This window comes from Belonocnema kinseyi, chromosome 2 (genome assembly GCF_010883055.1).
Source record: "Belonocnema kinseyi isolate 2016_QV_RU_SX_M_011 chromosome 2, B_treatae_v1, whole genome shotgun sequence".
Lineage (NCBI taxonomy): Eukaryota > Metazoa > Arthropoda > Insecta > Hymenoptera > Cynipidae > Belonocnema > Belonocnema kinseyi.
The window spans coordinates 15,181,737-15,193,688 of record NC_046658.1 but is presented as its reverse complement, the minus strand read 5'-3'; the positions used below and the strand labels follow the sequence as shown (position 1 = coordinate 15,193,688).

The 11,952-nt window shown below is 30.2% G+C and overlaps 1 protein-coding gene across 1 annotated transcript in view; it reads right to left on the bottom strand.

The window, feature by feature from the left end:
• The window catches only part of LOC117167986 (rRNA N6-adenosine-methyltransferase ZCCHC4), a 223,859-nt gene extending 222,799 nt beyond the window's left edge, over positions 1–1,060 (bottom strand). Inside the window, exon 1 of the mRNA XM_033353280.1 lies at positions 842–1,060. The gene's annotated coding sequence lies outside the window, so the exon portion shown is untranslated. The remainder of the gene's footprint in view (positions 1–841) is intronic.
• Between the last annotated feature and the right edge of the window lie 10,892 nt (positions 1,061–11,952).

The following is an 11,952-nucleotide window of genomic DNA, read 5'->3' as shown; positions in this document are numbered from 1 at the left end:
TGAATATATTACATTCAGGAATAATTAAATAATTAAATAAGAAAAATGTACTAGTATATAGACCTTCCGGCTATCCTTTAGGAAAAAGTAAAAGTATAGAAAAATCATTATAGGCCTATAATTATTTTCCTATAATGAAATTACTATAATTTTTACACAACTGTGTGACTACTAATAAGAATAATTATTTAATTAATTATAGGAAAAATTATAGTGAAATAATTATATAAATGGATAATATTTAAATACTGAAATAATTATTGCAAAAAGTAGAAGATACCCATAGCTATTAAGTTTCATTAGACCTTCATTCTTAAACAAAGCTTCTTCAAATATGTCAATTTTTATGTACTATTGTGTGAGTAGTTCAAAATAAGTGATTCATTTATACTTCGTTCTACTTTTTGCAATAATTATTTTAATATTATTAATTTCCATAAATATTTTCCTACAATTTTTTCTATAATTATTACAATAATTATTCCTGTAATCGCGAAAAAATTATAGGAAAATCATTAAAGGAAAATAATTATAGGTCTATAATGATTTCCACGATAATAAAAGATCAGAATACCAGATGCAAACATTTTATTTATCTTTCTTTTTATTGCTTCCTTATTTTTTAAACCAAAAATCCTCCCGAACAAAAAGGAATTTAAGTGAAGATCAAATATAATCACCAGATGAGGAACAGCCACAGGCGAGGAGACAAATAATTTTAGGTTAAAATTCGAAAATTGCAATTAAAGTAATTAAAATTGAAAATTGTATCTCTTCATTCATTTTTCAGATTTTATTCGAATAAAGTATTATAAATATATTAGTTATAATTTATACATACTGATGCTATAAAGTTTCTAGTAGGATCCTTCACTTCCCTTTTTCAGACAATATCCGTATTTATTGTTTTCTGATATTTATCAACTAAATTTTGAAGCACTTTGAAAAAATGGATTTTTCTTCATCACGAATCGGATGGTAGTCGGATTGACAGTTTGGAGCAATGCACTTCACATTATTTTTCTTTTTCTTCACCCACTCAATTTTGATACTTATTTTTACTCGAATTAAAGTTTTTTTTATGATTAAAGGTTTTTTACTATAATTAAAGGAAAATGAAAGACTTGAAGCAAAATTTGAAGAATATGAGACAAAAGACAGATAAGCAACATTTTTTAATGCCTTTTAAATCATATTTTCAGAATTTTGCACTAGTTCTTTCGAATGGTAATACGCAAATGAAAATTTGCAAACACAAGTTTTTCAGGTTGTCAGTCGCACATGACAGTTTTCAAATTCCAGGGCCAGTTCACAATGAGAGTCTTAAACGTCAACGTTCGAACGTATATGCGTATTTGACATCATACGGATGGTGATGGGACTGACAACGTTCTGACCGTCAATTACCCGCCATTTACTGGTCATGTGTTGTAAATGGGTAAATGCGTTAAAACTCAAAGTATGAAGAAATAAATAATTAAAAGTAATGAAATACATTTTTCAACCATTTTTGCGCACAATCCGAATTAAAATACATAAATCATTTTACGTTACAAAAAAGACTATAGATAATAATGAAATACATGTTGGATAATCAACATAACCAACAAATCTCAAGCCTTAAGTGGTGGGATTTTGAAAACACGAATGGCTAAGTTATAAAGAGTTTACTGTGTAAATGAACAATTGTCAGAACAAAAGTTTTGTATTGAAAGTATAATGAAAAAATAGCAAAACATATTCCTTTTAATCGACTTCGCAATATTTAACAGATGGGTATGAAGGAATAAAAAAATTGAAGAATTTAAAGGAAGGAATAGCAATTTCTTTCATCTTATAGGGAGTTTGGCGTTACCTCTCGTGCCGATCGGACGTGTTTCCGTTTCGCTCCGACAGTGTTTATATCGTGTATCATTATTTGTAAGTTATAAAATGGAACAAAGATTCGGAGGATGACAACTAATGAAGACCTTAAGTCTCTTCTCACAAAAATGCAGGAGGATGTGGTGAATTTAAAAAAACATTGGATATTGTTGTGGCTGATACAACAAACTTGAAACAGTCGAGTGATAAAATCTTGAAAGACCTAGGCCAGTGCAAAGAAAAGTGTGATCGTCTAGAATGGAAAAATTTATTACTTGAACAAAGCTTAGAAAAAGCTGAAACGTCTTTGGTACTTCTACAAAATAAAGAACGAGCAAAAAGTCGGGTGTTTTACGGTGCCAGTGAAAGCAAAATCGAAGATCCCTTCTGTGCAGCAATTGACATTTTCGTCAAAACTGGTACCAAGATAGGAGAAGAAGAAATTGAGTTCAGTAACTGGCTTGGTAGGAATGAAGCATCAAAGCCAGCGATCCCAGATTTGAAACGAGGTTCACTCCGATACTTTGCAGGGCTATGTCCGTGTAAATATAGCAGGAGATGACTGGGTTGCGCGCGCAACCCATTTGTCCTCTTCTGAATTTGAAAACTCGAAGGTGCACGATTGCCTGTCGGAACACTTCGGCGGTTCTATTTATATCTATCTTTGGTTAAAAGTTTAACTCTTTGATTGAAAACTCATATTTTTCGCTTAACACCTTTGCTGAAAATTCATTGTTCCTGTTAAAACTTATTTAACTTTATTTGAAATTGTAACTATTATAGGATTGATTTAAAATTTATCGTATATATTGGTTATGTTGAAAAATCGTTGTTTTATTTTATAGAACATTAATCTTCTTGGTCGAAAATTCACCTTTTCCCTTGAAAATTTAACATTTTTGTTGAGAATTCGTTTTTTTTCTTGTTCAATTCAATTTTTTGCCACAGTTTTTATCTGGAAATTTAACTATTCCATTTTTGGTTGAAATTTTATCCTGTACATTGTATTATTTAAAACGCCAATTACTTGATAGAAAATTAATTAATTTGTTTTCGAATATGATTTTTTTTTAATTGAAAGAATTTTTGAATAAAATTTTTTTATTTGAATTTAAGGTATTAAAAATTGAAAAATATTTGATTTTAGAAGATGATTTTGAATACGTTCAAAACTAAAGAATTAATAGATATTAGTTTTTAAAATTATTTTCAATTATGACTTCAAATATTATATCAGTCTAAAAAAAATTTATTTTTAACCCATTCAATTTGAAATTTTTTAATTAAAAAAAGAAAATTTCGTTAATTATTAGCAATATTTGACTGCTTATTTAAAACAATCCATTATACACAACTTTTGAAAACCATGCAAATTTGAACAGAACGCTTCGAAATAGAAAGCCTTTAATTGTTAAAATTGTAATGAGCTAAATTTTAACTTTGAACGCTACAATTTTAATTTAAAAAAAGATTCAAAATTAATTTAAAACTTGCAATTATTTCAAATTATTTGAAACACGATGTAGATTTTTGAAGATTTTTAAACAAATTAAGGTTTTTGAGTATTTTAAGATATTTTAAAAATTGAAAAAAAAGAATCAGGACGATCTTAAGGCAACTCTTTTATTTTATAGTTCTTTTTTAATGTTAGGAAGAAAATCTAATTAACAAAATATACCAATTTTCAATCCAAAAGTTTATTTTTTAACCAAATAAATTAATTTTGTATCAAGTAATTGGTGTTTTAACTGTTTATGTTTATATTATATAAAAAAATTTATTTTTTATTTGGTTTGTTAGAGGCGAGGGGCACTTCTTTTTATTTTGCTTCTTTTTATTTTATTTTGCTATTATTTTGCCCATCACTCCATTTCGTATCCACATACTCTGCCTAAATTCTCCTCTTCATTCATCCAATATTTGCATGCTCTCACTCCTTCTCCCATTCTGAACCGTACGACCCTACTCCATTTTTCTTGCTTTTTTATTTTTTGCAGATATTCTGGTTCCGTCAACCCTTTGACCATCATATACCATCTATTGTACTTCGAATTTATAATCTTTGTCCATCTCTCTTCTCCTTGTTTAACCAATAGCTCTAACTCTATGTCCTGCCACTCCATAACCCTTCTCGAATATTACACACCCTTCTCATTTTTCTCCTTTCTTCCTCACATTTTGAATTTTCCACATTACCTCTCGCTTCATTGTTTCGAATTTCGCCGAAACATGCTTGTGAAATTTTACTTCCCACTCCCCTTTTTAGCTTCTCTTCAAACCTGCTTGCTCTCTTAATTTTTCTAGTAACCATATTTTCTCTCCCTAACTCTTCTTTTAACATACATCCTGGGAAACTCCAGCTAACCCCCATTACCCACCTCAGGAATTGCTCATGCATGCTCTCTACCTTCCTATGTTCCTTCCATCCCCAGATTTCCACACCATAACACAATACCGCCCACACCAACGCATTAAACAACCAGACCCTCATTCTCCAATCGTTCTTGAACCTTCTCTTTCCTATACCCCATACTTGGCTCATTACTTTACTCGCACATTCAATTCTTTTCCTCACCTGCAGCTCGTTTCCCCCTTCTGCCTCAAACCAAAAACCTAGGTAACAGAACTCCTCCACAATTTCCACTTTTTGTCCGTTCATCTTCCAAACATAATTTATTTTGCTCTTTCTATTACTGAAACACATCACCTTTGTCTTATCTACGTTCACCGTCAGCTCTTTTGTTCCCACATACTCTTCGAAGATTCTCATCATTAGGTTCATTCCCTTCTCATCATCTGCTAATAGAACTACATCGTCCGCGTATGCTAGAGAGTATAGGTTGCTATTAACCAAAACCGTTCCTCCTTCCCCTTTCTCCTTTAGCTTCTCCTCTAAGTCTGCCAATAGGATACTAAATAGTAAGGGACTCAAAGGGCACTCTTGCCTTAGACCTCGGCTTGTACAGAAAATCTGCCCTTTTTTCTTTCCTATTTTCACCCTAATCCTGGTTTCAGTAAGAATTTGCTTTATCCTCTCCACTAACTTTTCCTCTACATCCCTCTCTTACATTGCCTGCCATAGTACTTTTCTATTCACTGAGTCAAACGCTGATTTGAAATCTACGGACAAAGCGACTAGTCTCCCTTTCTTTCTTCCCAAATTTCTGTTAACTAAATAGTTAAGTACGTAGATGTTTTCTATAGTTCCCATTCCTTTTCTAAATCCCGTCTGGTTATGTGGGATACTTTCTTTTTGACCTATTTATTGCCTCATCCACTTCTTCTCTTGTTATCTCGTTCCCTTCCTCCATTTCTCCTTGGACTATCCTACACTTTTCCCCTTTGATCTTATTTTGCTCTCCCCCTAATAGACCCTTAAAATAATCCGTCCATTCCTCCATTTCTATTTCTTCGTTAACGCCCTTCCTTTCCCCTCTATCCCTATTTATCACATCCCACACAAATTAATCTATACCATTTTTGGTTAAAAAAATGATGTATTTTGTTAAAAATTCGTCTTTCTTTGTAGAAATTAAATTGTTTTATGGAAAATTTATACTTTTTGGTTAAAAATTAATTTTTTCGGTTGAAATGTCAACTGCAAATATTTTTTGGTTGCAAAGTTATCAACCTCTTAACGATTTCATTATATTTTTCTATTGCACGAGTTACTTGCAGAATCTGATATCAACAATATGATGCAACTATATTGTTAAAAATTAAAATCATCATTTTTGGGTGGAAAATTCGATTATTCGCTTAAAGTTGAACTACTTAGTGAAAAAAAAATTCTTATTAAAGATTCATAATTATAGTAGAATTTTCAACTATAATTATGAATTCTTATTGAATATTTGAATTTTAATAACTGATAAAATGATAACGTGAATTATAAAAAAATTGTCCAAGTTTTTATATATAGGGAAAAATCCTTATAAAAATATATAATTTTTTGGGAATTGGTTAAGTTTCTAAAATTTATATCATGTAACTATTATTACTATGAAATTAGAATTTAAAAAATCCTAATTACACCTGTTAGGAAAAAAGAAATAAAACTTCGAAATGTGTTTTACCAATTTCGCGGAAAAAAACTTTTGGCAATGTTGTGAGCACATACATTTTTACATATATTGTCAAAAAATTAACCAAGTAGAGTACAGAACCTGCAATTGATCCATTGATAAACTACAAACTTTGAAAACTTTAATTACTAAATTGAAAGGAGGGTTATGTAATAAAAGAAAAACAACAATTTTGAGCCGTATATATAAATAAATATATTGGCTCGTTGGAAAAAGCCTGAACGGCATTAAAAACCACCGAAAAGGACCTACAAAAAAATTTCGGAATAAAAAAATAAAAAGAAGTGCCCTCGCCTTTAATAAACTAAAAATAAATAAAATCATTTTATATAATATAAACATAAAAAGTTAAAACACCAATTATTTGATACAAAATTAATTTATTTTGTTAAAAAGTAAACTTTTGGGTTGAAAATTGATATATTTTGTTAATTAGATTTTTTTCCTAACATTAAAAAAACTGCAAAATAAAAAATTTGCCTTAAAATCGTCCTAATTCTTTTTTTAATTTTTAAAATCTTTTCAAATAATCACTTAAAATTAATTTTTCAAATTAAAAAAATAATTTTCCATTTTCTTAGCAATCACAACAATTTTTTTATTATTTTTAGATATTTTTAAATACTCAAAAAGCTTTTTTTTTGAAAATCTCAAAAATCTACATCGTGTTTCAAATCATTTGAAGTAATTTCAAGTTTTAAATTAATTTTTATTTGTTTTTTTAATTAAAATTCTAACGTTCAAAGTTAAAATTTAGCTCATTACAATTTTAACAATTCAAGGGTATCTATTTCGAAGCATTCTGTTCAAATTTGTTTAGTTTTTAATAGTTGTTTATAATGGATTGTCAAATATTGGCAAATATTGTCAAATATTGCTAATGATTAACGAAATTTTCTTTTTTTAATTAAAAAATTTCAAATTGAATGGGTTAAAAATAAATTTTTTTTAGACTGAGATAATATTTGAAGTCATGATTGAAAATAATTTTAAGAACTAATATCTATTAATTATTTAATTTTGAACGGATTCAGAATCATCTTCTAAAATCAATTATTTTTCAATTTTTTATACCTTAAGGCCTTGTGACGAGAGGGTCACGTGACCAAACCTGGCCTTCGATTTTTCTTTCCCAACTTACGTTTAAACGAAATGAGGTATCGCTCTGAAAGTTTGGAAAATGAAAGAGGAGGTAATAAAGTCCATGTCTCTGCTTTGTTCCGGTGGAAATTTTGAAAATATATTTGTTTTGAAGAAAATATCAGTGGAAGTTTTCTTTCCCAACTTACTTATAATTAGAATAGTGAAAAAAGTTTTTTTTTAAATTTCTATTTTGGAGAAATACCGATCGTGCTGTCGTCAAATCCTGCAAGCAATTTGCAATGTTATTAATGGGCTAGTTATGAGGTTTATATTTATCAAAGTGGGACAAAACAACAAAAATCGCTCACGAACATTATGCATCAATAATGCAAAAACTAATGTTTGCACTTGAAATGCAAATAAACATATTTGGTCTGACATACGTATGTCTGGTATCAGCTGTGTCAAAGAAGCACTAGCACAGCGAGTAGAGAACTTCGAACTTCTAGGGTCTGTGGGTAAGACAGATTGCATGATTACCGTAAGAGAAAGTTAAAAGTCAAACTTCTGCTGTAAAACCTAAAAACCTAAATGTGTCCGTCGATTATCATTACTTGCATAAATAAACTTTTTTCTTCCTCCAACTCTTTGCAAGGCCACAAACGATCCTTTAATATTTATTAGCATTTCCCGAACAAAGTTTCCGCGTTATTTAAACTTTTATTTTTCAATATGGGTGAAAAATATTGATCTTAGGACTGACTTGTTCAGCTGTTACACTCATTACATGGCCTTAAATTCAAATAAAAAAATTTTATTTAAAAATTCTGTCAATTAAAAAAAAATCCTAATCGAAAACAAATTGATTTTCTATCAAGTAATTGGTATTTTACCTAATACAATGTACATAATGAAATTTCAACAAAAAATGGAATAGTTCAATTTCCAGATAAAAACTGTGATAAAAAATTAAATTGAACAAGAAAAGAAACGAATTTTCAACAAAATTGTTAAATTTTCAAGGGAAAAGGTGAATTTTCGACCAAGAAGATTAATGCTCTATACAAAAAAAAAAGGATTTTTCAACTTAACCAATATATACGATTAATTTTTAATCAATCCCATAATAGTTAGAGTTTCAAATAAGGATAAATAATTTTTAACAGGAAAAATGAATTTTCAACAGAGGTGTTAATCGAAAAATATGAGTTTTCAATCAAAGAGTTAAACTTTCAACCAAATAGTTAAATTTTTTAAATTTTCAGTTTCAAAAATGTATTTTCAACGAAAGAGATGAACCTTCAAATAAGAATATTAAAACAATTTTAACAAAATAGTTGAAAGTTTGACAGAAAAGAGGACTTTTTTACAAAATAGTTACATTTTCAACAAAGTAATTAATTTTTCAACTAAATAAATGAGTTTTTATCCGAACCAGATGAATTCCAAAATCTCCAATTTCTTTCATTTCTTTCCAATGCGGATCAAGATATAAATAAGACTATTATGATATAACATAATTATAATATTATCATTATTAATATTAGTATATATTTATGTATATATAATAGGATTAATATTTATATCATTTATATTTTATACTTGAAATAAAGTAACCTCAAAATATACGCATTTAAAGAGGCGCGCGAAATATTCAAATCATGAGAATCGCCAGCATCGCAATCTGGAAATATTAAAATCCCAATCTCTTCATTTTATTTCAAAGCAGATAGAGATATAAATAGAACCGCCGAAGTGTTCCAACCGGCAATCGTGCACCTTCGAGTTTACAAATTAAGAAGAGGAGAAATGGGTTTAGCGCGCAACTCAGTCATCGTCTCCTACTATATTTACACGAACATAGCCCTGCATAGTATTGGAGTGAACCTCGTTTCAAATCTGGGATCACCGATCAAAGTCTCTACTAGTTTCTTTAAAACACGCTCACTACAAGAAATGTGTATTTGAGAACTCAGATAATCAATTGACGAAGCTGAAACTAAAGAGTAAGGGAAAAACTACCAATCAGATAGTGCCGAATCAAATGTTTCGCTGAGCTCAACGGCCAGCCAAAAAGAGGACGCCGACCCGGTTCAAAACATGAGATTAAAAAAACCTAGGATTCCAATTAAATTCATCAAAATCAATGGAACTCGACAACTAACTGAATTTATGCAAAAGGAAACGTACGTAAATAAGGATCCACCTTCTGAGGACGTACGAGAATAACGGAACAGCGTAGTCACCGCTCCTCGGTTCATATTTTGGAATGCCAGAAGATTCAACAGATTCATCGATTTGTATGATACAGTAAATACAAATGTCATAGTCCTTATCTGCGAGACTTGGGTGACGTGTCTTTCACAGGTGAATCTCTGTTATGGAAACTTTGAATATCAAATTATTTACAGCCTAGCTACAAGGACAGATGATATAGGAATAGATAGAGGTTTGATAATTATTCTCAATAAAAAGCTATATAAAGTAGATTCTCTCTTCTAAACCGATTTTAGCATTTTTGTTAAAATTGAAAATCAAGACGTAAATATGATCATTGGATTAGTATATCTCAATCCGAAAGACAATAGTGTTCAAATTTTAGATCGCTTGGATGAGATAATTAACTCAGTAAAAGGTCAATTTCCTGCCATTCCTTTTTTTATAGGGGGAGACTTTTATTGTAGAGTTTCTGAACTAAATCAAATTAGCGCAGAAATATTACTAAATAATGTAAATATTTCAAATAAAACAGAAAATTTAGATCCAGAGTTGAACAACAGTGGTAAAAAACTGGTCGATTGTTTGGAGAATAATGGGTTTATATTATTAAATGGGCGAACCACTAGTGACTATCTGGCGAATTTTACATTCCTAGTTAATAATAGAAAATCTGTTGTCGATTTAGTTTGGGCCAGTTTACCCAGTTTCCCTTTGATCAATGATCTAAGTCTTAACGCTACCAACTAGATCAGATCACTTTCTTGTACTTCTATCATTAAACTTATCAATAAGAAATTCTGCGCCAACAATTAAAACTAAATTTAAATGGAAAAAAGAATTAGCTGACACATTTGTATCTGCGATTATCTCCTCTCCCAATGTTGAAACATTCGATGGAAATATAGAGCACATGTCAAACAACTTGATAGAAACAATTAAGGTAGTGGCAAAAAATGTCGGTATGACTAGTATTTTTAACCAAAAAATAGGGCAATCTAAACTCTCTTTTCTCTAAAGAAGAAATTATGTTTAGCCTAAAAACATGTAAATCACCTGGTCCTGATGAAATATCCTATGAGTTTCTGAAGAACTTCCCTGAGAAGCCTGGCGAGCCGAAGGAACCGAATGGAGCCTCTACAAAGTACCCGTAAAGATCCCATTGGGTACCCATTCGGTTCCTTTTTTAAGAACTCCAAAAAACAGCAAAATCAACTTTTAAATTGTTGAAATTCGGATTCTACGTTAAAATTCCCTGTATAAGGTTACGGAATAATCGCAATCGTTTGTTTTGCAAGGCTAAAAAGTTAGAAAAAATATATAAGACGTATAACGCCTGTTGACTGCTACTTACAGGCAGAGCCTCCTTTTCTATACGGAGATGGAAAAATAAAAATGTTTAGAGATTATGTATATCAGGGAACTCCTTTTTTTTTGAATCTGCACTCTTCTATCAAGCAGCGCAACGTGCAATTAGTAAAGCTAATATAGCAATAGGATCTACAGTCTCATTATTTCATAAGCTAAACCTCGATTCTTGGCGACCTGTTGATAATCTTTATGAAAACCTCGTAAACAGTGCACTTTTTTATGGCGCTCAAATTTGGGGTCTTAGATATTGTGAAGATTTAGAAAAGGTGCATGTAAGTTTCAACAAGAAAATCCTGCATGTTGCATCATGCACTCCTAATTATGCTTTAAGAATTAAAAATGGTAGCTCGCACATGGATCTCAAAATATTTAAACTGACTCTCAATTGATTAGAAAAGCTTTACAATATGACTGATGAACGCTATCCTAAAATATGTTTTAAAAGACTCAAAGAATTAGCTGATAAAAAGGAGGCCCAGGGAAAATATAACTGGGCCCTACAAGTAAAAAATCTCTTTGGAAAAATCGGCGCTGAGGATGTCTGGAATAGTCTCTCGGCAGATATTTTAGAAAACCCGGTAACAAGCGTTGAATTCAGAACTATTAAGAATTTGTATTCCTATGAGTACGCGATTTTTCCTGCGTCTAAAAATCCCCCAACGGAAACAGAAAAAGTGTAAATCCTATTCCTCTCAATCGACTTAGTAAAATTGAATGAAAGCATTTATTTAGCCTATTTTTCATTATTAAATCTTTTTATAACTTATAAATTCAAAAAATATTCAAATTTATATTTATTTATATTTTAATAATTTAATTAAACGTCTTAAAAATGCAACAAAGAAATCTATGCAAATGTGTGAATTTAAATCATTTTAACTCTAGAGAGGCAGAGTTGAATTGGTGAGAATTAAAATTTCAGAATTTACATTCCGCATGAAGGAATTAAAACAACTTATTATACATATTTTGTGAACTTATTAGAAGGAATTAAATGAAATCAAAATCTGACCACTTCTGAGGAATAAAAAAAATATATCTGTGAGGTGCGTTACCGGTACAATTAGAAGGAATTAAATATATTGAAAACACGTTCTTTTTGAGAGAATAGAAAAATGTGTGGCGGTCGCTATGGAAATAGAAGTGAATAAGTTTAGGAGGCATCTTATTCTTATTGTGGCATTTTAGACAGATGGAAAAATCGCGCGTTCAAAATAATAGAATAATCTTCACTTTTGCGCTGAAATCTGAAAATATTAATTTTTGTCTATTCTAGGCTTATTACCGAGAAGAAAAAACAACTATGATTGCTGCATATGAAAATATGCTTTAT